Source organism: Parasteatoda tepidariorum, chromosome 5 (assembly GCF_982258835.1).
Source record: "Parasteatoda tepidariorum strain Cologne lab strain chromosome 5, Ptep-v5.0, whole genome shotgun sequence".
Taxonomy (NCBI): domain Eukaryota; kingdom Metazoa; phylum Arthropoda; class Arachnida; order Araneae; family Theridiidae; genus Parasteatoda; species Parasteatoda tepidariorum.
In genome coordinates, this window is record NC_141759.1 from 118,893,329 (window position 1) to 118,915,517 (window position 22,189).

The following is a 22,189-nucleotide window of genomic DNA, read 5'->3' on the forward strand; positions in this document are numbered from 1 at the left end:
AATTGTTTTTTGTGTCTTGATTTGTTGGAAGCCTGATTCAAATGATCGTTATTTTTTTTTTAGGTTTTGTTCATGACTTCCCTCCCCATTTCCTTCCCATGAATGCTGAAAAAGAATTTGTTCTTCAGTCTGAACAACCATCTCTGGTCAACCCCATTGAAGATAAACTTGGTATTATCTTTTTATTTGATCTTGCTTATTTGACTTACTAAATATCTATTAGATTTGTTGTTTGTCTAAAGTAGCCATTCGTCTGAACCCGTGTCGGTGACTATGGTATTACTATTCCAAGTAGGAGTGTGGGGGTCACTGTTTAGGACAGGTTTTTGGCTGTGGTGGGTGAGAAAAAGGGAATCTTTGTCTCCAGTCTATTGTGTTAGCCCCTAGAGTGAAGAGAGTTATCTTGTTCCAGATGTGCTATTCTTGTTTCCATAGCAGCAGATGGCCTCAGATTTTGTGGCGGGGGAGTTCTTACCGTAGACAAACTATACTTGCTACCTATTTTGTTTTTGGGTGACTATTTTGAGCAAAAAAAAAGTGTCTAAAAACTTTTTTTTTTGAAAAGTGGTGACTTTTTGAATATTTAGGCCACTATTTCCTCGTATATTGTGGTACATAATAAGCTAATGATTTTTGGCAGTTTTTCTTCTAATTTGTGACAAAAGGGACATTTTATTCGCACCGTTTAAAAAGTGAATATTCCTATTCGTATTCACGCGTTTAAAAAATCAAATATTGTGATACGCGTATTCATTCAATTTCAAAGCATTGCTGAGCGAAAAAAATAAGTTTCGTCTCCGGTTTCCTCATAATTAAAAACATACTTGTCACATGAATTCAATATTTATAGAGATTAAAAATAGTGTTTTAAATTTTTTTCTATTTTCTTCAAGTTACAGATTTTCCTTTATTTTTTTTTAATGCTCAATAATCCAAATCTGTGTAACGAATCTAGATCTATATTAGCAAAAATTATATTACTAATATATATACAGCGTTTTTATTGTTCAGAATGATATAGTTTATAATTTTGGTTTTTATTCAATTAAGCTTTAGTCTATAAGTATCAAAATTTCATAAAATAAGACGATAAAGAAGTTTATAAATTTTTTTTATCATTAAATTAGAGTTTATAATTTCTTAAGTGCAAAAAGTGATAGCAATCAATAGGTATGCTCTTACATAAATATTTTTCTTACTAAGATTTCCTATGATTTGACCAGTGGTGAAATTTCTTAAGAAATAACTGTTTTCATATTATTTATTTTAGTTTTTGTATTGAATTCTAAAATCTGTATAACCTATTATATAATTATTTTAAATTTTATTATTTTATCTTTCTAAATAATTTTTTACATTTATATCTAGTTAGTTATGCTAATTTATTTTCAGTTTATCGAATATTTTGTTCAAAGATGACATCTAAAAAATATTGCTTAATCCATTTTTTTAAAGCTATGTGTTTTTTAATAATTTTAGATATTTTATTTTCAATTAATTTTCTTTTTTAAAAAAATTGATATCAGTTTGCTATTAACTAACAAGAATTAATTTTTGACCTTAATGTTATAATATTAGTAAACTCTTAAGCAGAATACTGTAAAGCTATCACCATGTAGGAAAGAAAAAACCTTTTCTTTAATATTTTAAAGCGAGCAAGTTATATATTTCTTAAAACTAAATATAGATGGAAGGACATTTTAAACTGCTAATGAATTTCTTTCATGGTTTCCAAATAAGATACGGTAAAACCTCGATTATCCAAGCTAATTGGTATCTCAGATATCGGAAATCTCGATTAATAGAAACTGTGTATAGAAACTCGCTTTGCTCACAAATTTTATGTATTTTGAAATAAAAAAAAACAACAGGATGTTTTTAAAATGATAAAAATAAACATATATTAAGTTATATTTCACAGCTCAACAAATTTAAAAAGGAAATCAACTGCTAGTAATATATGTTAAAAAGTAAATAAACTATTTTTTAAATTAAACTAAAAGATGCATTTTCAAAAATAGCACAAATCTCAAGAAATTATTATATTTTTTAAATATAAAGTTATTTTGTTCATTTTACGTTATTATTTCTTAAAATATGCTGTTACCCTTCATTGCAAAAGTAACCCATTGCGCTTGGTGATCAATAGGGGGTCACTAGAAACAAAGCATTGCTCGTTGACATATGAGGGTGCAACATTTCATGGAAGTTGAGTGTTTTCGGTAAAAATTGTGGTCTTTTTCAAGGCTAAGACTTTGTTATTGGCTCGGTTAACAGAAACCTCAGTTAATAGAGGTTCAAGTGTCTTAAAAAATTCTTTGTGTTGATTAACATGTATTCCTTTTTCTTTTTCTTAAATTTAATAGGCTTAATCTTGATTAATTATTTATTTTAATCCCACATTTAATTTATAGTTTTCTAGTTTTCAGTATCAAAATTAATATATTTACTTTGAACTTTATCTCGTTTTAATTTCCTTTTTATTTTAGTCATGATATTTTTAAAGGAAGGGAAATATACCGTTATGCTTTTGTAACAGTAGCAGAGGTCTGTTTAGAAGAAATTTGAGTACGTTAACGGACCCTTCACAAAATATCTTTACATAAAAACGGACCTTTCTCAAAATAATTTATCTTTTAATCGGACCCTTCACAAGAAACACTCGATAGACATTTGCGTAATATTGGAAATGGGCGGGGAAAATTGACTGTTGCTGAAAGTTCAGCTGTTATAGATATTTTAAAATCTACTGTCAATTGGCGTATATTGCTCTAATATTTTGTTAATCATGTTTTTCTGCTTTAATTCTAAGGCTAAGTTTGATCTCATTTCATTTATATTATGTACTAACCTCTTCGAAGTCAAAAAAAATTTATAAATTCCAAATGCAGTATTCTAAGAAAATATTTCTACTTCTACAAACATCGTGTGTACATTCTTATTAACATCGTGTGTACATTCTTATTGATATTAAATGATATTGATTATTTTTTTTTTGTAAATAAATAATTGAGCAATATATTATTCATAAAATTAATTGATAAAATATTATGTAAATAAAAATTAACTTATGTCAGTTTTTTAAAAAAAATATTATAAATTTAAGAATTGTTTAATGTGTAACACATTAGAAGTGATACATATCTAAGTTGTGTTATTTAAAATATGTCAATTGAAATTATTAAAAATGTGAGCGATTTTGTTTCCACATTATTAGTCCGAAATGAATATTCTGTGTTGTGCAGTAGAGACTAAATACCAAATATTTGTATGTTGCATCTCTAATTCAATAGCAGCAATAGCTGTTAATTTTTGAAAATGTAATTTTTTTAAAATTATAATTTTACAGTGTTGAGCATAATCTTGTATCTATTTACAATTTAAAAACTCCTTGAGAAGGTTTTTTGCAATAACAGGACCCTATTTGCACAAATTCACAAAACAGGACCCTGGTTGAAAGAATGTGACTTAAAGCTTATTTTATATTCACAAATTACGAGTAATTTTTTCACAATTTTACAAAAACAGGACTTTTCAGAAAATGTCTGGATAGAACCTTGAGTAGTTGAATTAGTAAATGGTCAAATCAATGGTGTTGTATCATGAGATAGTTTTCTTTACTTATATCTCTGCGGCAGAATTTTTTCGGACTTTCTGCGACTAACTTCCCTAACATTAATCTTCATTGAAGAGATGTTTAATTATAACAATTACTAATTAAAAGTAGCAGAAAGCTTTTATAGAAAAAAGTATAGAATAAAATGTATAAAAGAAATTTTAATTGTAAGATTAATATTATTTTAATTCTAATATTAAAGGCGCTTTTTCGCATTTTGTATTCAGAAAAAATGAACTAATTATTTCCTCTTTCGAATTTTGTAAATCATTGCAAAAATTAAAATTCATAAATAAATGAAACTACTATAAATTGAAATTCGTATATAAATTAAAAATTTTAAAATCCGTGCAGAAACTCCAAAATAAAGATCGACGATGAAATCACGCGAATAAGAACTCTTCAGAAAAGAGATACTCAAATAAGGAGGGGGAAAAAATGAAAGAGAACTTCTTTAAGAAAACTAAAAATGAAAAGAAGAACTTTTCTAGAGTGAACTATCATTTAAACTTTTCTGATTTCTGAATTTTTTATATTTATATTATCAATTTGAAATTCTAGCCGAAGCCAGTCATTATGGACTTTTTTTTTTCAATCCAAAATGAGAATAGAGAAACCACGATTCTTTCTTTCCACCTCTCTGATGTGCAAGAAATAAATCTTTGGAAAAAAAAACTTCGAAAAATTATTCAGAAAGGAAAACTTTCTTACACCATCTTTCTGCAAAAACTCTAACTTTCTGCCACTACAAAAGGTAGCTTCTGCTTCACTAACCGCATATTTTATCATATTTAGTTACTGTGCAATCCTTGACTACGAAAGTGCTTTCGCGTATTAAAATATACTCTTTTTTTTTTTTTTTTTTTTTGCTCTATATTTAAGCAAACTTATGTTGAGGCGGCGACTGCATAAGCAGACATGTCAACTTGCTCCGGACGGCAAATAAATATTTTCAAGTGGTAGTTTATTAATTGTGATTCCAGGTTTAATAAATTCAATTTAGTAGATTTTTATCCACCACTATTTCTAAATATTTTGTAGGCGTATATACGTCACTACTTTGTAATAGTTATTTCATGCTATACCCACTAAAAAGCAAGCAAAAATAGTCATATATTTGCAAAATTTAGTTTGTAGTTATTTACCGTTTTTAAAATTATTTTGGCGTGTCCGGAGCAGTTGGCATCTCTGCATAAGGATAATTACTAGTTCGTTTGCGCTTTAAAAGCTATCAGGGATTTTTGGCTGCCAAAATTATTTATATTAATATATTTGGTTAGATTTAAGAATAATTCCATATTTATTTATAAAAAAAAAAAGGTTTTTACTTTGTTTTGATTCTTTTTATTACACTTTTTTATTACGTATTTTTACTTATACACTTTTTTGTTATTATTATTTTATTATTTGATAAATTTAATGTGTTTAGAATGTTTATTTCAGAAATAGCTTTTCATTATAACGGCGTTAAAGTATTTGCGCATTTTGCATCGAGCGTTGATACATCGACCGGATAATCCCAAAGTGGGTCAGCGGGATAGTACAGGTTGACAGGATAATCCAGGGTTCCCGTCAATGGGTCAGGGAGAACAGGAAAAACCTGGAATTGTCAGGGAATATGATTTTAACTCCAAAAACCAGCGAATAGTCAGGAAAAGATGCAATTTCTTTACAAAAACCTCGAATCTTCCTATATCATACCTGGCAAATAATCAGTCTTAAAATTGTCAGTAACAGTTATCAATCAGTTATTGAGATTTCAGTTAAATAATGCTTTTATAACTTCTATTACAATTATTTGTTATAAAAATTTCACATTTTAACTGAAATGTTCCCTTTCTCATTTAATAATATTTTTTTACACAGAAAATCTAAAATTTCACATTACATATAAAAGAATCAAAGTTTTCTAATGAAAATATGGTCTCAATTTTCATTGAAATTTACCTAGAATACCTGAAAAAAGTCAGGGAATATTTCTTCTGTCTGAAATTGAGTGGGAACCTTGTAATCCCAAAGTACAGGGCGGCAAGATAATTTCAAAGTATTCTATTTTTAATACCTTTGTTTTCAAGGAAAATTGTTGTAGAGACCCTATAATTGATTAGTTTCTTATTACGTTATAAAATGATTGTGGAAACCAAAATTGATTGTTCCATGTAAGTTGAAGTTTATCAATGCACTGATAGGTAAAAAACATTATTAAACAAGCTGAACAAATTTCATTTCCTCAATGTCTAGCACCCCAAAATTTTTTTTTTTTAATTTCTGCCCAGAATAAACAAGACTTACGGGTATTTTTGGGATTACATAGTTTGTACCCTTTATAAGGGTATTTCAAACATTTTTGGTACTTAAACCATTTTACCACAGGCGACACTGTAGTTTATGTAAACCATAGTTTTGTTGTACAATTTTTTACCTCCAAATTTCTCATTTTTCACGAATCCAGTTATATGATAATGTGCAATAATTGTTTTTATTATTTATCTTATTTATTTATTTTGGACGTCACATTTTAAAGTTTGAATAAAGATACCTATGAAATCAAGCCAATTAGAAAGGAAATCAACACTCCCAAGCGAGTATGCTTCAATGTACCTGAGGTGACTGATTATGAGTTGAAATAAAAAGTTTAGCATTTAAAAGTCACAAAAATAAAATCTTCTTTTGCTTTTGAAATTTAAGGGTTTTTCAATTCCGACTGTTCCGATCGCCATTAGTAACCGCATGTGGTTTCAGCATGATGAGGCACCAGCCCACTTCAGTTGCTCGAATAGCCTAAGCTACTTCATGGAAGCTGTCAGGCATATATCGCCATTTTGCATATATCGCATTCACGCATATATTGCTGGTGAAAGCAATTTTGAACAGCTATTGTAAACCTTACACTTGGCAAAGACGCTTTCAATAAACAATTTGTTTTTTCCTTTCGTTTCTTATTTTTGGTGTTTGCGCCTCAACGCGTCACTTGCGTCCATACATTCCTATACAATAAATGATTCTTACAATGTCCTGTACCTATCCTTAAAGTTTGTGCAATGAATTCGGGACCACCCTGTATACTGGTTGCTTGTACTAACCACCCTTAGTATAGAGTTTTTATTAGCCTTGTCAAGAAAAAAAAAGCAATAACTTAACAAATTGGGAGATGCAAATTACTCTTAATTTGGAGATAATTTAATATTTAGAGAATAGAGAAATGCATCATCAAACTTCATCGAATTTCTTACGAAGACAGAAAAATAAAAACAAAAAAAAACCAGTTTGATTATCTGATATAAGTTGGAAATATTCACGAAAATCACGTTTCACCTCCTATCTATTTTCTTTGGCAATCAAACAGGTTTAGATGCTTTAAACCTCGCTTTCCTTTTCAAAGTGATTCGCTGGACTTGGATAGTGTATTTTAATTCTTTCTAAGCTAAAATATTTCTTGAAAAGCACCAATTCGTTATTATTATTTATTTTCGCTTCAATGTTGACAAAGATTTCAAAATATATATTTAGAGTGGAAATTACAGAACACCTTTCAAAATTAATTAACAAACAGTTACGCATACAGATTATTCCATAACGATTACCTTTTTGTATATTTTTTTCAATAATTCTTCTTAAAATTCAAACAAAATAATATATAACATTGACATAAAAATATTTCAGAGAAGAGAAAAAAATCTATCAAAATTGAAGATGGTACTTACTGAAAAATCAAAACATGTTTGAATGCCGCAGGAAAGAATGAGTAGTTTGAATGCGATTTAGAGAATCCTCCTAGTTCAATCAGGTACTGGTTTTCGTGTTTTTCATCTTACTTTTGATTCGACAGTTTTTATCGTATGATTTCTTTCTTCCTCACTTAAATAATAATATGACTCCACTAATAAGCATACATATTTGCTTCAATTTGAGCAAAAGAAATTTTAAATCAATATTAAAGGTCAAAACATATTTGAATGCCGTAAAGGAAAGAGTAGTTTAAATGTGATTTAGAAACTCTTAGTTTAACAAGGTACTGATATCAATGTTATTCATCCCATCTTCTTTACTTTTGATTGGACATTTTCTGATCGTATATTTTCTTTCTTTCTCGCTTAAATCATAATCTGAGTTCACTAATATGCATGCATATTTACTTCACGTTGGACAAAAAAGTTTAAGGTGGTGACTATGGAAATCTACAATCTTCTAAACTTTATAACTCTTTTATAAAAATTTTCTTACAACGTTAGTATCTTTAAAAAGGAATAATTAACTAATATATTTAATTAGTTCTGCAGGAAAAAAAAGTTGTATATGTCTAGATGAAATTTGCAGACAGCAATATTGTCATTTAAGTACAAAAACATGTTTTTCTAGTTATATATATATATATATATATATATATATATATATATATATATACATACACGAGGGTTGTAAATTAAATAGTGGCAACTTAACCTTGAAACTCACAAAAGGGCGCGCATGCGTAAATTAGGGCATGGGTGCGGTGAGGTGGCGCTGTTTTCGATGTGTAGAGTGCAAAAAACAGTCGATTTGCTTAGAAGGGTAGTTGTTGCGTGGCGTTAAAGTGAGGAGTTTCGTTTCCATCGCTCTAAAGCATGTTGTGAAAAGGCTTAATGACGAAAAAAGGCGAGATGCTTGAATCCATCGTGCTACTGTCCTATATGGTAAAGCATTTGCTCCAAAGGCCTCCACTAATCCTCGATAGCATTCTGTTGCATTTTTGCCACGGGCAACCTCGATTGTAAGCCACGACCACTGATCACCTTTTGAAAATATGCTTTAGAGCTATGGAAACGAAACTCCTCACTTTAACGCCACACGACAACTACCCTTCTAAGCTAATCGACTTTTTTTTGCACTCTACACATCGACAACAGCCCCACCTCACAGCTCCCATATCTAATTTGTGCATGCTCGTCCTTCTGTGAGTTTAAAGGTTAAGTTGCCACTATTTAATTTACAACCCTCGTATATATATATATATATATATATATATATATATATATATATATATATATATATATATATATATATATATATATATATATATATATATATATATATATATATATATATATATATATATATATATATATATGTTCAGGCTCTTCCTACATAAATTAGTACTATTTCTCTATTAATTTAGCTTTTCATAACTTAATATTTTTATTTCAGTTACTGTTGATTTTAAATTATTTAGTTTTATAGATTCACGTCCTAAAAATATTGCTATAAATAAAATAAGCATAAATTAATTTTAAAACATGTAGTTTATTATTCAAGATTTAAGAGAAACATATTTTGACCATGCCTTTTTTAGCACTATCATTGGAAGTAAAATTTAAATTTTTGTGGAAAAAGGTAGGTTAAAAATTATTTTGACTGTTACTCCTTTTCTAGTTCGAAAATTTTTGTTGGGCTCCATATTTCCTATAATGGTGTAACAATTTGTGGCAAAATTTAAGATTGTGGTTTCCAAGCAATGAATTAGCTAAAATCTATTTTACCCAATTTATTTTGGGTGGGTGAGCTAAAGTATTCTAACGATTTTCTTCGATATGTTAATGTTACAGACTAAAACATATTTGCGCACATGTTAGACTAAAACATATTTGCGCACTTGTTTGCCTAACATATTTTGGCTCGTGTATTTTTAGATTGACTTTTTCTGCTCATTCAAAATCTGTTGTGGGTTAAAATTGAACTTGTGGTCTTATAAGTCAAAAATTAACTGAAATTTGATGCGGAGGTGACTGTTTTTTTCGCATGTGAGCTATCGACAAAATATCTCGAACTAGAGTGAATTTTTTATTTCTTACAATAAACTTTTTTATATCAACTTTCAAGGTTCAATGTAAGCTGAAACTTATTTCCATAACTCTTTTTCGATAATTTAAGTAACTGAAAGTATGCTAGTGATCTCCAACAATGTGCTAAAATTGGTAACCTATTGCAAAATTTCAAACTTGCGTTCTCGCGCTGTAGTGAAAACACTGTATTACCATATCGATAATCTTTAGGTAAAATGCAAGTTGAAAACACATATTGGTTTTTAAATAAAATAATTTTTATTCTTTAATATAAAAAGAAACAGTTGGACTATGTGCTTTTATTTTATTATTATTTTAAATGATACACACCAGTTGTTTTGTTTTCTGTCAGGATCGAACTTACGTCCCCCAGTTTTCTATCAGAGTGTGTTATTTTCCATTTGCTGTGTCTTGCAGTACATCTCAAAATTGGATTTTTCCTTTCTGGTAGATTAGCTTGCAAATCCAGCAGACGAAGCTAAAATTATAAGAGAAAAACAAATAAAACACTAATTGAATATTTATTTAAAACTTTGATTATTTGCTTTGAAAATATCACGAAATTATATCCTTTGTAATAAAATTCAATAGGTGGATATCCCCATCAATACCTGCTCCAAAAAATAGGTACTTCAAAAACATAAGAATCGAAACACGTAAGAGGGAAGGTGATTAGCTAAAAGAGTTTAATTTATAACCACTCAAGTAAGAATTTTATTCTTTCTCTTTTTAAAAAAATATATATAGTACGAAATCCTTAAGCTCTTTTTCCTTAATCCTCCAAAATCCTTAAGTTCTCTAAGGAGTGAACATTCAGGCAAATTCAGTTACGAAAATATATCAAATTCAATGGTTTTAATTTTCATGCATCGCACAGGCTTATATGAAGCCAACAGAAAATGTTCTTATTTTTTTACCAGCTTTGCTCTTCATTCACCAAAAACACCATTTTGAATAGACCATAGTATTGTTTAGTTTTTAATCATTTGCTAATTCATGTAAATAATGATGCATCAAAAACATACACATCAGTCTATAATCAAGAAATTTCTATAAAAATTTTATTCATTGTTTTACAATATTTGAAACATGAAATTTTAATACCGTAACAATATTGTTTGTATTAAACTTTAAACATTCTTCAATGTAATGGTTTTAATTGAGCTGAAAGTAGCCGATTATTAATTTATAATTATTTCCGCATCGCAAGTTTGTTAATAGACCATTATTTTTTTTTTATCTCTTACATTGTTGCAGAAAAATGCTGTCTCAGACGAGTAACTAAGCAAACGCTTCACAAACACATTCTGAACGAATAACAGTACTTATTAGTTATACTCAGACAATACGTTTTAACAGAGACGTCAACTACTACTTGCGAGTTACTCATGGTCCAGAATGATCACAACTCATAATATTTACTGACTTTATTATTAAATACTTGATCGTTAAATTAATTCCAAAATGTTTTGATTAAGCGGTTAAGATTATTAAGTACAAGATTATTAAGTTATATTTTAGTTTTAATTTCATATATTTTTATCATTTGTCTTATTCTATGCTTAAAATCACTATATAAATGCTTGTTATTCTGTTAATTTTAGCATCTGTTGCTATTTATAAATCAAGAGATCTACATTGGGGTTTATTAGCTACGAAAGACCACAAGGACGTTAATCTCAGTTCTTTAAGGTTACTTCTTATTGCAGATGGATCAAATCCTTGTAAGTTTTGTTTGTCTTTAATTTTCTTCAATTTTTCTGTGTGTGACCTTATTTGTAAATTTACACTATTCTATTTGCTTTTAAATAGAAAATAAAAAGAAACTCATTAGTTACATTGCATTACCCAACCAGAGGTATCATAAGTGTGGGGCAAATGAGGGCTCAATACTTAGTGCCAGTGATGATAATTTTTTTAATAATTATAAAAATTTAATTTTTTTAAAGAATTATTTTTGTGTTGAAATATGTTAACCTTGTTTTCTATTTTATTACGTAGACGAGATGAGTGAAAAGGCAGTAATCTCCCCATCTATATAGGCCCCATGCAAAAAAACATCATTTAATTATGAAGTATAGAAACTAAATTAATTAGAAACTAAAATTTATTTGATTTTCTTTAGGTGGTTATTTGTGACTCTTAAATGCAAAATCTTCCCTTCTAATAGTCACTAATGTTTAAGGGGTAAAATGTAAAAAAGAAATGGTAAAATAAAATTAGAAGAAAAAAATGTCAAGTTTGCATTTAGAAATTAAATTCAGCAAATAAAAATAAAGTATACCTATTTAAATATTATAGGCAAAGCAAAAATCTAATGCAAGAAGCAATTCATTTACTTAGAAGCAATGCTGAAAAAGAATACTTTAAGGGCGTCACAATTTTGTTTTTCTGAGTAGAGACAGTTCTGTTGTAAAATTTTTTTTTTCGTAATTACAAAGGAATGTCTCACCTGTAAATTAATATTTCTAATTTTTAAAACTATAATCCAATTTTTCAAACTATAATTGAATTTGCCCGTTTATTTATGCATTTAAAGTTATTAAGCTGCACAGAACATGAAAACTTCTCATTGATTATGTTAGTTACGCTCATTAAATTTCAAAGTATCATATAATTGGCTTGGCGATTATTTTTTTAATAATTGTTATCTTAAAATAAGCATATGCTATCCATTAATAAAATATATATTTTCCAGGTTTTCAAAAAGATGTCTAACAAAAATGTTTTTTTTTAATCTTAGAATATTGCTTAACACATTTGAAAAGCAAATATTATCCTTGTTTAGGTTAATTGGAGAAGTTGATTAACTATCAATTGTCTTATTATATAGTTATGTAAAATACTTAAGAAAATATATTAAATAAAATAGCCTTTTATCAATTCACAAAATATATTTTTATCTGCTTGCTCCTAAAAATAAAACAAGAAAGTTTTTAAAATCTGAGCATACACTTCATTGTATCATCCCAACAAGGAAAAAACTTAATAATGTTAAGAGGCAAGATTTTAAATAAGTATGAAGAGAGGGGATTTCAGAATTTTTAAAGCAGCAAAAAAATCCAATGTTTTTCAGATTTGTCATTTAAAAATACTATAATTCAACTCTTAATGATTTGATTTAAAACTATTGATATAAAAAATTTTAATTATCACAGATTTGTAGGGATAATATAATAATTCACTTCTGATAAAAATTTTTTAGCTTCAATATACTCATTGTATTTGCATTTAAAAAGTATTTAATTTTTTTAATTATTTCATGAATGACATACTGTACTTAGGTAATCAATTTTAATTAAAAAAATTTATGGGCCGTTCACTAATTAACATTTGTAATATAAATGTATTAAAGTTTGCTTAATTCTTTACATATTTTTATAAATTCGGTATGATCAATATTAATCTCGTTAATGTTTTGTTGAATATACTACTATAAATAACATTTATTTAAATTTTAGGAAAAATATACTCAATAACCTTTTAATAGTTAAATTAATTAGAGTTTTAAATTATCTTTTACAGAATTAAATAAAGTAATTATTGATTTAAAAAATAGTATGAGCCACTCAATATTGAATTTATTTAAATTGCTTTTGCCAAAAGCTCATTTTTAAGAAATATTTCAGCTATATTAGATAAATTTTTAGGTCTTTTCCAAACTGAGACACCATTGATTCACTTGTTGAATGATGAAATGGTGTCTCTAGTTTAAGATTGTTAGGGCGTTTTTTAAAGAGTTCTGCTTTTCTTAGTTTGACAGGAAAGGACTTAAAATCTTTGGATGTAGAAAATGCAGAAATTTGGGGAAAATTCAAATTTAATAGATGTTGGACTAGATATCACAAAATCCGATGACATCCTTATCTTCTTCAAAAAAAATGCTATGTCCTAATAATTCTATTCCTCTTATCTGAGGCTAAGTCGAGGATAGCAGAATATTTAACAGCATTGGAGGATGCCAAAAGGAAACTTAATTTGTTTATGCAAGGACTTTCAAAAAAGAGTAAAAAATAAGATATGTTATTAATGAACAAAAGACTCTTGTTATTAAATTCTTGTTTTTATTTTTTTTATTAAATATGCTCCGAATCTTTGTTTTGCTGCTCCAAAATTGCTTTTTTCTTGCTTCAAAGCCATGTTTTGCCACTTCCAAAAAATATAATTTTTAAAATGGAATCCCCCCCCCTAATTTCATCCTGTTCCAAATATCTGAATTCCTAACAAAATCACCACTCAGGCATATTTTATTAGAATATAAAATTATTTTATCATGTTCTTTGAAAATTATGGTGTTCGTTCAAAAAAATGAAAGAAAAAACATCATTTCTAGAGGGAATTATCTTTTAAACTCTTCTGTGATTTAAGAATTTTTATTATTTATTTTTTTAAAAATTTTATCAGTTTAAAATTCTAGTTGAAGCAAACCAGTCATTGGCGAATTTTTTTTCTATTCCGAAATGAGAACAGAAAAATCAGGAGTATTTCTTTCCTTTCAGATGAGCAAGAAAAGTTTCTTTAGAATATAATTCTACAGAAAAAAAATTATTTGCTTTTGCATTTTTTCAGCTATTTTATTGTTTCAACTCTTTCTTTACTCTGTTTGTTAAATTTAAAATCTATAAATATAAAGATGCAGAGTATAGCTGTCTTGGTTATACCTGTTATTTTAATTAATGTTATTATAATGCTTTTTTTAATTTATTGTTCTGCTTTTGTCAGTGAAAATAGTAACTTTGTTAATTCATGAAAAACTCTTGGAATTAGTCATAGAAAATCATGAAAAGTCATGAATTTTAAAATTTAAAATGTAACAGATACCCTGTGTATAACATTTTATTTATCAATTTATTTTAGTTAGCTGTTTTGCACAAAAAAAAACTTTTTCTTGGAATTCATGTTCTTTTGTCATAAAGAATCGTTCAAGGCTAATATTTTGAAAGTTTTTGTTTTTAAAAAAGTATTGTTATAGAAAGATTATAATTTTCTAATTTAGAATATTTTAAAGAAAAATGATTATTTGAAAATCTATAATAACTGATGTTGCTTATTTTTCTTTTCAAATTTCATGTTCTATTTATGCTGTGTAAAATTAGAGTTTATTTGTAATTAAAATACTATTCAACAAACGGCTTGTATAGTAATTTCTATTTTTTTAAAATTAATATAAGAAATGACATTATTATTTGTTATAAAATTATAAAATAGATATCCTGGAAAACTATACTCTATTTTTAGTAGTCCATTTTAAATATATAAATATGTTATGATTTTTCTGTAATTCTTACTTCTGTTTATAGGGTGGTCTTGTATTTGTGTGCGGTACTAGAGATACATTTTACTAATATGTTTTTCTTAAATTTATAAATTTACATTGTAGAATCGCTGTGTTTTCTGTCAGAGTGTTACGGGATGAACGGATATGCGTAATTTCAAAACAAAGAACAGATTATGCTGAAGAAGAGGTAAGTAATTTAAGTATACTTGTAAATATTTATTCTCCTGTTCTATAAATTCTTAATTTTGTAATTTTCACCTTATTCACTAGCTTTTTCTGTGATTGATATATTTTTCATTTCTTAGCTTGCAATTTAAACAAATATTTAAAAAAAAATTACAAATTTAATATAATTGGTATTTGCATTACAGTATTACTGTTCTATCAGATTTAAAATTACTATTAAGTTATAAGTCATGGTTTAATAAACAGGTAAGTTAACTAATTTGTTATGATTTTTATATCAGTAAATTGTCAATTAGATGTATCTTTCTATCTCTTAGTTTTAAAGTTGATAATTAACTAATTTATTACAATTACCATATCAGTAAATTCATTATGAGCTGAGTCTTTGTCAGTCACCTTTTAAAAACAAGTAAACTCACCAGTTTATTATCATTTTTACACCAAGAATCACTAGGGAAATTTCCAAAATGTCAATGTACACAAATTTTAGAGGAAAAGTTTGTATGGGTAACTTTTTATTTTGCAACTGGTAAAATTTCTAGCACATTGTTATTTTGTTTTCCCCTTATTGTCAAGTTTTCAATTTTTGAATTTCCTTCCAATCCAAACCAGTCATCAAAAGTGAGAAAAAATTTTCATCAAAGTATACCTTTTTTTAAATTTCTGGTATGCTTTTAAGTTTGCTGATTATACAAATCTAAGTTGCAGGATCAAACTTAAAAATAGTTTACCCAAATGGCATACGCCAAGTACAATTATAACAATTTAAGGAAAATACAGAGAAAAAAAATTATTTTCAAATTCTTTTTAGTCTTTTCAGGTCTTTTCAGGCTTTCTACAGATCTAAACTTAAAAATTAGTTTTTCAAATATGGTAAACATATTGTCTCATTAAAATAGAACAAAACTTAACTATAGTATTTTTTGCTAATTATGAATCTTGAATCAGAATTCATGAATACTTTCATAGTAAATTTAGTATGGATGTTTTTAAGTTGTAATATATGACTATGAAAACCACAAGTGCCATAACTTTATGGAGATGTCATCCTAACATATGCACAGCACCAGCAAAATTAGAAGTTAAAGACGGCCCATTTGAAAATTATTTAGTTTCTTTAAACTAAATAATTATCAGATAGGCCGTATTATCATATTTAGTGCTGTGGGTAAAGAATGGGTTTTCAAAATATTACTATTATTATAAATATTACATTAATGAACGTGACTTGTTTCTCCTAATTTCAAATTGAAATGATTATGAATTTCCAGCTTCTCATTTATTCTTTATTAATCAGAAAAGAAATAAATGAAAGGAAAGGAAATTCCAATTATTAATGAAAAAAAATTACTCAACTAATCTCCTTGAAAGCCCTGAATCTTGGAAACAAGGTTTTATCTCCCCTGTATCTTTAATTTTCATTGGTTGTTGAGGAAACCATCGATTTTTGGTGATTAGGAGTCTCCTCTTCTCTTTAATTTTACCAAAGTATATAAAAATTGCTTGAAAACTGAGACCGAGAAGCCTAATGATCATTGATATGCTGTGTCTCAAAATACTGCTTAATATACTGTATTTTAAGAAAAATGTTCATAAATGTAACGCTTAAAATCTTATAAACCACAAGTAATCCTCTCAAAACTATGGCAGTTCTAAAATAATTTTTTTTTTTTTAATATTTTGGCGAAACTGCTGCATGGTGTTCACTATATTGTATTCTATTTCAATTTTGACAATTTGAATTCATAAAACAATTTGATCTTAAAAATATTTAATCTTAGATATTTATTTTTTAAATTATACTTTTATGTTTGTTTCCAGTACCAATTAAAAGTGTTGAATTCTGCCGTGCTTTCTTACAAAATATTTCATGTCATTTGTTCTGTTTATAGTTAAGATAAAAGCAAATGTAACAGTATTGTTAATGTTTTTTCACTCAATTTTTTTGTTAAAAAAATATAATTGTGTAATTTGCTTTGTGATGATAATTCTAATGAGCTATTTCTATTATACTTTTTAGAGTTTTCAATGGATGAGTAGAGTGCTGTTGATAGTATTCATCAAGTTGGAATTTGCTGTCTTGCTCTAGTTTTGCCCAATTGTTGCCAAAAGTAAGTAAAATTATCCTAGAAATATCAATAGAAAAATAGATTTTGCAACCCGTTTACTCTTGAAGGTTTGCTTCTTGCAATTAGGATTATTTTGTCATATTTATCAAAATATCATTTTTGTTCACTAGTCAAATAAAAACTGGATGGTCTTACTTTAAAACTGTAGCATCTGAAGATCTTTATATGTATAGAGATTAAGTTCTGTAATTTCTATACAGTTCTGACTAAGAAAATGCAAAAACCTTAAGATTAAGGAAAGTGATATTTTCTAATGGCCTTGTATTTTTTTGGTACATTTTTTTTCCTTCAATTTTTAACTAACTTTTTACTTCTGATTTGCAACATTATTATGGGACTTGTCCATAATAATGTTGCATTTTCAATTTTATGTATTTCCTCAATTTTTGTAACCAAGAAATGATATTTCATCAATTCTATTATGTAATTGAGATTTGTTTTCTTCTCTATTCACAGGTTTGGAAATCCAAATCTTTGATATTGAACGAGGCATTGGCAAATATTCAATTTTTGATTAAAAGATTGGTTAATAGTTAACTTTGTTACATCACAAAATGAAAAAAAATCTTGCACTGTCTATCATAGTGCATTATATGTGTATTATTATTACGTTTATGGCAAGTTTAATAGCATTTTTCCTTCTTAATTTTTTTTTAAATTCTATTATCCTGCATACTTTGTATTTTAACCTGCATGACAACTATGTACAACCTTAATGACATTAGGAACAATTGAAATACCTATTTCATTAGAATTATTTGTATCTTTAAGAGAAATGAAATAATCCCTAGAAAATTAAGTGAAAATAATTTAAAATAATAGCTTTATTCACTACATAATTTTTTTCTTCATTTTTATGAACTGAATAAAGTTATTATTTTTTATTTATCTTTATAGTTTCCTATTATATTGTCTTTCAAGCCTTAGTCAAACTGTAAGAATAATATTTTATTTGTGCTTGTCATTTTTTGTTTATCATATTTTTTTTATCAATTTAAAACGTAACTTAAGACGTAACAAAACCTTTTACTTTACAACAGACGTATAACAAATCTAAAAATATGACGTTTCTAATTTAAAATCGTTTTTACTCCTTTAGGTGGTATTCATTTATCTGAATCAAAAAGACGATTTTAAGAGGGAAGTTTACACCCAGCCAATGTATTGATGTGCCCTCACACCTTTGTTACCAATCTTCCTAAACCTAGAGAAGCTTATTCTGGTAGGAAAATTTTCAAAATTAGAATTTTAAAGTTTTTATATCAATTACTTCTTTCTCAGACTACAAATAAATAATAAAAAAAATGTGTCAACTGTGAATTACGAAAAATTATATAAATTTCATTTTAGATTTGTGTTAATTAATAATTATTTTATTAATTTTGTGAAGGTTGCCTCCCTAAATATACTAACTATTTAATTATTTAATATTGAAATATTCAAATAGTTAAATAACTAACTATAAATGTATGAGCCATTCAAATTAATTATACTAAAATATTTATTACATTCTATGTCAAGGAATAATTTTTGAGATTTAACCCCACTTACCATTCCCAATTAGAATATTATTTCAGAGGAACTTAGACCTGCCTAACTAAATTTTGAAAGAACTTAGAATAAGAAGCTAAAAATAACTACTGTAAACATAAACAAATAATGATAAGAAAACAGTGAGACTGACATACCTTGGTAATAAGACAGATTTTGTTTTAGTAGGGGAGAGTGGGATCAATTGTAACAGGTTACGATTGTAACAGAGCAAAAATTTCGAGTGTCGCATTCTAGATTTGGTTCCTAGATGGCGCACAAGGTGTATTTAATAAATCTACATGTACACCCCTGCTGGCAACCATTTTTACGTACTTTTGAAAGAGTTACATCACAAAAGATATTTTCAAGCTACGTAAGTACTTTTTTTGGTATTCGATTATTATATTGTAACAAAGTAATTTTGTTTAAACAAATAAAAATTATTAACCGAATATGTAAGTGGACACCTTAATTAACATTTCAATAAAAAAAGAATTAGTTTTGTTAATTAACTAGCAATGTTTTTAACAAATGAAGCTGAAATGGCGTCTTGGGGACGATTGTAACATTAAGTAAAGGGACGATTGTAACAGCTGAAAATAAATAATCTTATGTTCACAAACCATTACTTAACTCTTTAAGAACCACCAATAGTTTCGTATATCATTTATATTATATTGCATGTGCATTATTTCATTTGTCACCTTTCGCAGCATAAATTAAAATTTTTAACCCTTTAAAGCTAAAAGTTTAACCCTTTAGGTCTCTGCTCATTATTATTTTTACTCCTAAAATATCACTTCAATTTTGATCAATAAAAACATATATCACAACTATGATAATATGTATAATTAACTATGTTTTAGTTGAATTTATGAACTGTTACAATTGACCCCGCAAGTGGGGGCAATTGTAACAAGTGCACGACTGTCAAAAATTGTTAATAACTAATATAATAACATTTAAAATAAGGAAATTATTATTTTTTCTAGTAGAGGATAGTCTACTTTACTCGTCTGTCAATTAATACTAATAATATATTGGATTTTTTGTTAGTTAAAAATAGTTAAGTAAAAAATGTTACAATTGACCCCACTCTCCCCTACTGTTAGCAAATTCAAAAGTGAATTGTAAAAATATATTTTGACCAATTGTAACATACATTTGGAAAAAAGTTAAACACTTTTTCACTCTCTTAACTTAATATTGCTTGTTATGCTAAATTATTTTCTATAAAGTATTTTCAGCACTAAGTTGCAAATTGCATCTGAAATTATTTTGAGGCTACTCTTAATTGTTGCGCCTATTAAGGAAGGGTGATAGACAATGATGAAGGGATGATTAAAGATAAGTGGCATGAATAGAAAAAACACTTTTAAAGATAAAGACAAGTTTATGTGGTAAATGAAGACATTTCTCTGAAAAATAAAGCTTGTGCAGATGTTTAATAATCATGCAGGCAAATCAGCCTTTTCTGCAATCATTTTTTTCACTTTTGTCCCTAATGGTGTATTTGGTAAGCATTAGTGGCTATTTTTTTACTTTTAAAGATTTTTTTTAGTGTTTTTTGAAATGATTAAACTGAATTTCTTTTTGAAAAATGTTTTGTGCATAAAACGCTGAACGTGAAAAGTCTACTGGATTCAGTCTAAATGCTTTATTCGTTTCTTCATTGTAAATTATAGGGTGCGTAGCGTTTTTAAAAACTGCTTAAAGGTGCTTATTTTTGATTTACGCTTTCTAAAAGCCCTTAAAGGTGCTTTTTTTGTAAAAAGTGCTTAATTTTCTATATTTTACAAAAATATGTTTTTCTTTGCCGTAATGATTGTTGTTCTAAATTACAAACGACGCATAATTTTCACTGCAATATTTATCAGAAATTAGAATTTATTGAATTTATGTTATAAATTTTAACGATGGAAAAAAATAATTTTTATTACTGTACAGATCCTAATTATGATTTTTTTTTTTGTGAAAGTGCTTAAAAATGTTTTTTAAGGGCTTAAAAAGTACTTAAAAGGTGCTTATTTTTTGCTTGAAAATCTATCTACGCACCCTGTATTACTTTATAGTATACATCTACTCTTGGTTTTTTAAGGTAAGCACCAAGATCCTGCATGTGGGTAACATATTTTTATGTTACCCTCACACATTTTATGTTATAAAAACATAATCAAACTGAGGATCAGTTTAATCTTTTGCCTTAAATATGAATTTGTTCATTGTGGGGACAAATCTATGTGCCTGAAGTACCACTTTTTCACCATAAGCAATCTTTGATGTGTCACCTGCCACTCCCTATTGTTGTAGTACTTTTAAAGTTAATTATTTTTCATTTACTACCAATTTCTGATTTTTTAAAAATGAATAGTAACTGATAGAGATAAGAATAAATTTGAAACATTATATTTTTTCAATGAGAAAAAAGCACTCATTTAAGGGCAAACAAACATTAAAAAAGCATCAAGATGTTTTTACTTATGCTGCTGAGCAATACTTGATTTGTATTAAATTCATCTCAAAAATAAATGTAGGGCTGAACTTGCAGGAATATCTGTTAGATGTACTATGTTAGGTAGGATTACGGCTAAAAAACACTTTTTGAAAAATGTTCATTAAAAATATTAGAAAATTAAAATATTTACCATAGAGAAGGAGTGTTTTTCAAGTTCTTTCAGTGTTTTTTTTCATTAATTGTGATTTATATGCTCTGTGTAATTAAGATATTTAACATGACTTATTGTACATTTTTTTAACTTTTTGGAAATTATTATTGTAAATTAATGAGAATTTTTAACTTTAAATTATTTAGATTTTTAATTTTTTTCTTGTCCGTAGGAAGCTGGCAATGTTGTTGATATAAAGTCATGGCCTCTCCTCTTAGATACTGATGAAATTTCAGAAGAGAAATTAACTAGCATATATAGAACCCCAACTCCTGAAATGATAACTTATTTGGATTTAAATGTTAGCCCAACTGGAATGCTAGCTGGTATTAAGGTATAAAAATATTTTACTGTTTTATTTGTAATATTCTGTATGTATATAAGTATAAGTATATATATAAGTATAATATAAGTATATAAATATAAGTATATATATATAAGTATATAAGTATATAAGTTCTGTATGTATATATGTATAATATTTGTATATATGTATGTTTATAATATTCTAAAATATTGTTTCAAATGAATTGGGATTAGATATTTATAACTTTATTCAGTCTGTGTATTTTGACTTAAAAAGATAACATATTTCAGATGTCCCATGCAGTATCAACCTTTTTCTGTACAAGTATGAAACTTTTCTGTGAATTATATCCATCAAGACACATAGCTTTTGGCCTTGATCCTTACTGTTGTTCAGGTTTTGCCTTATGGTGTTTGAATAGGTAACTTCTTAACTTTACTCACATCAATTAAATTAGTAAAGTTTTTTTTTCTCTTAAATAGTTTAAATCATTTCCGATTTTTTTACATGTGTTATATCAGCAAAAGGAGAATTTACATTGAATTTTGTAAGTCGAGGCAATTAAAAAAATATATCTGACATCAGAATAGTGAATAAAATCCGTTCAATTAAGAGAAGATTATAAAATGAAATTTTAAACTATGTTTTTAATTTA

The 22,189-nt window shown here is 27.2% G+C and overlaps 1 long non-coding RNA gene across 1 annotated transcript; it reads left to right on the forward strand.

Moving 5' to 3' along the window:
• Window positions 1–71: 71 nt before the first annotated feature.
• Window positions 72–21,919, forward strand: LOC147810097 (uncharacterized). Its single transcript, XR_015433567.1, has 8 exons — window positions 72–171; window positions 7,280–7,403; window positions 11,040–11,159; window positions 14,816–14,900; window positions 16,920–17,010; window positions 18,128–18,250; window positions 21,400–21,561; window positions 21,825–21,919. It is a non-coding gene; the product is annotated as an uncharacterized LOC147810097 (long non-coding RNA).
• Window positions 21,920–22,189: the final 270 nt, after the last annotated feature.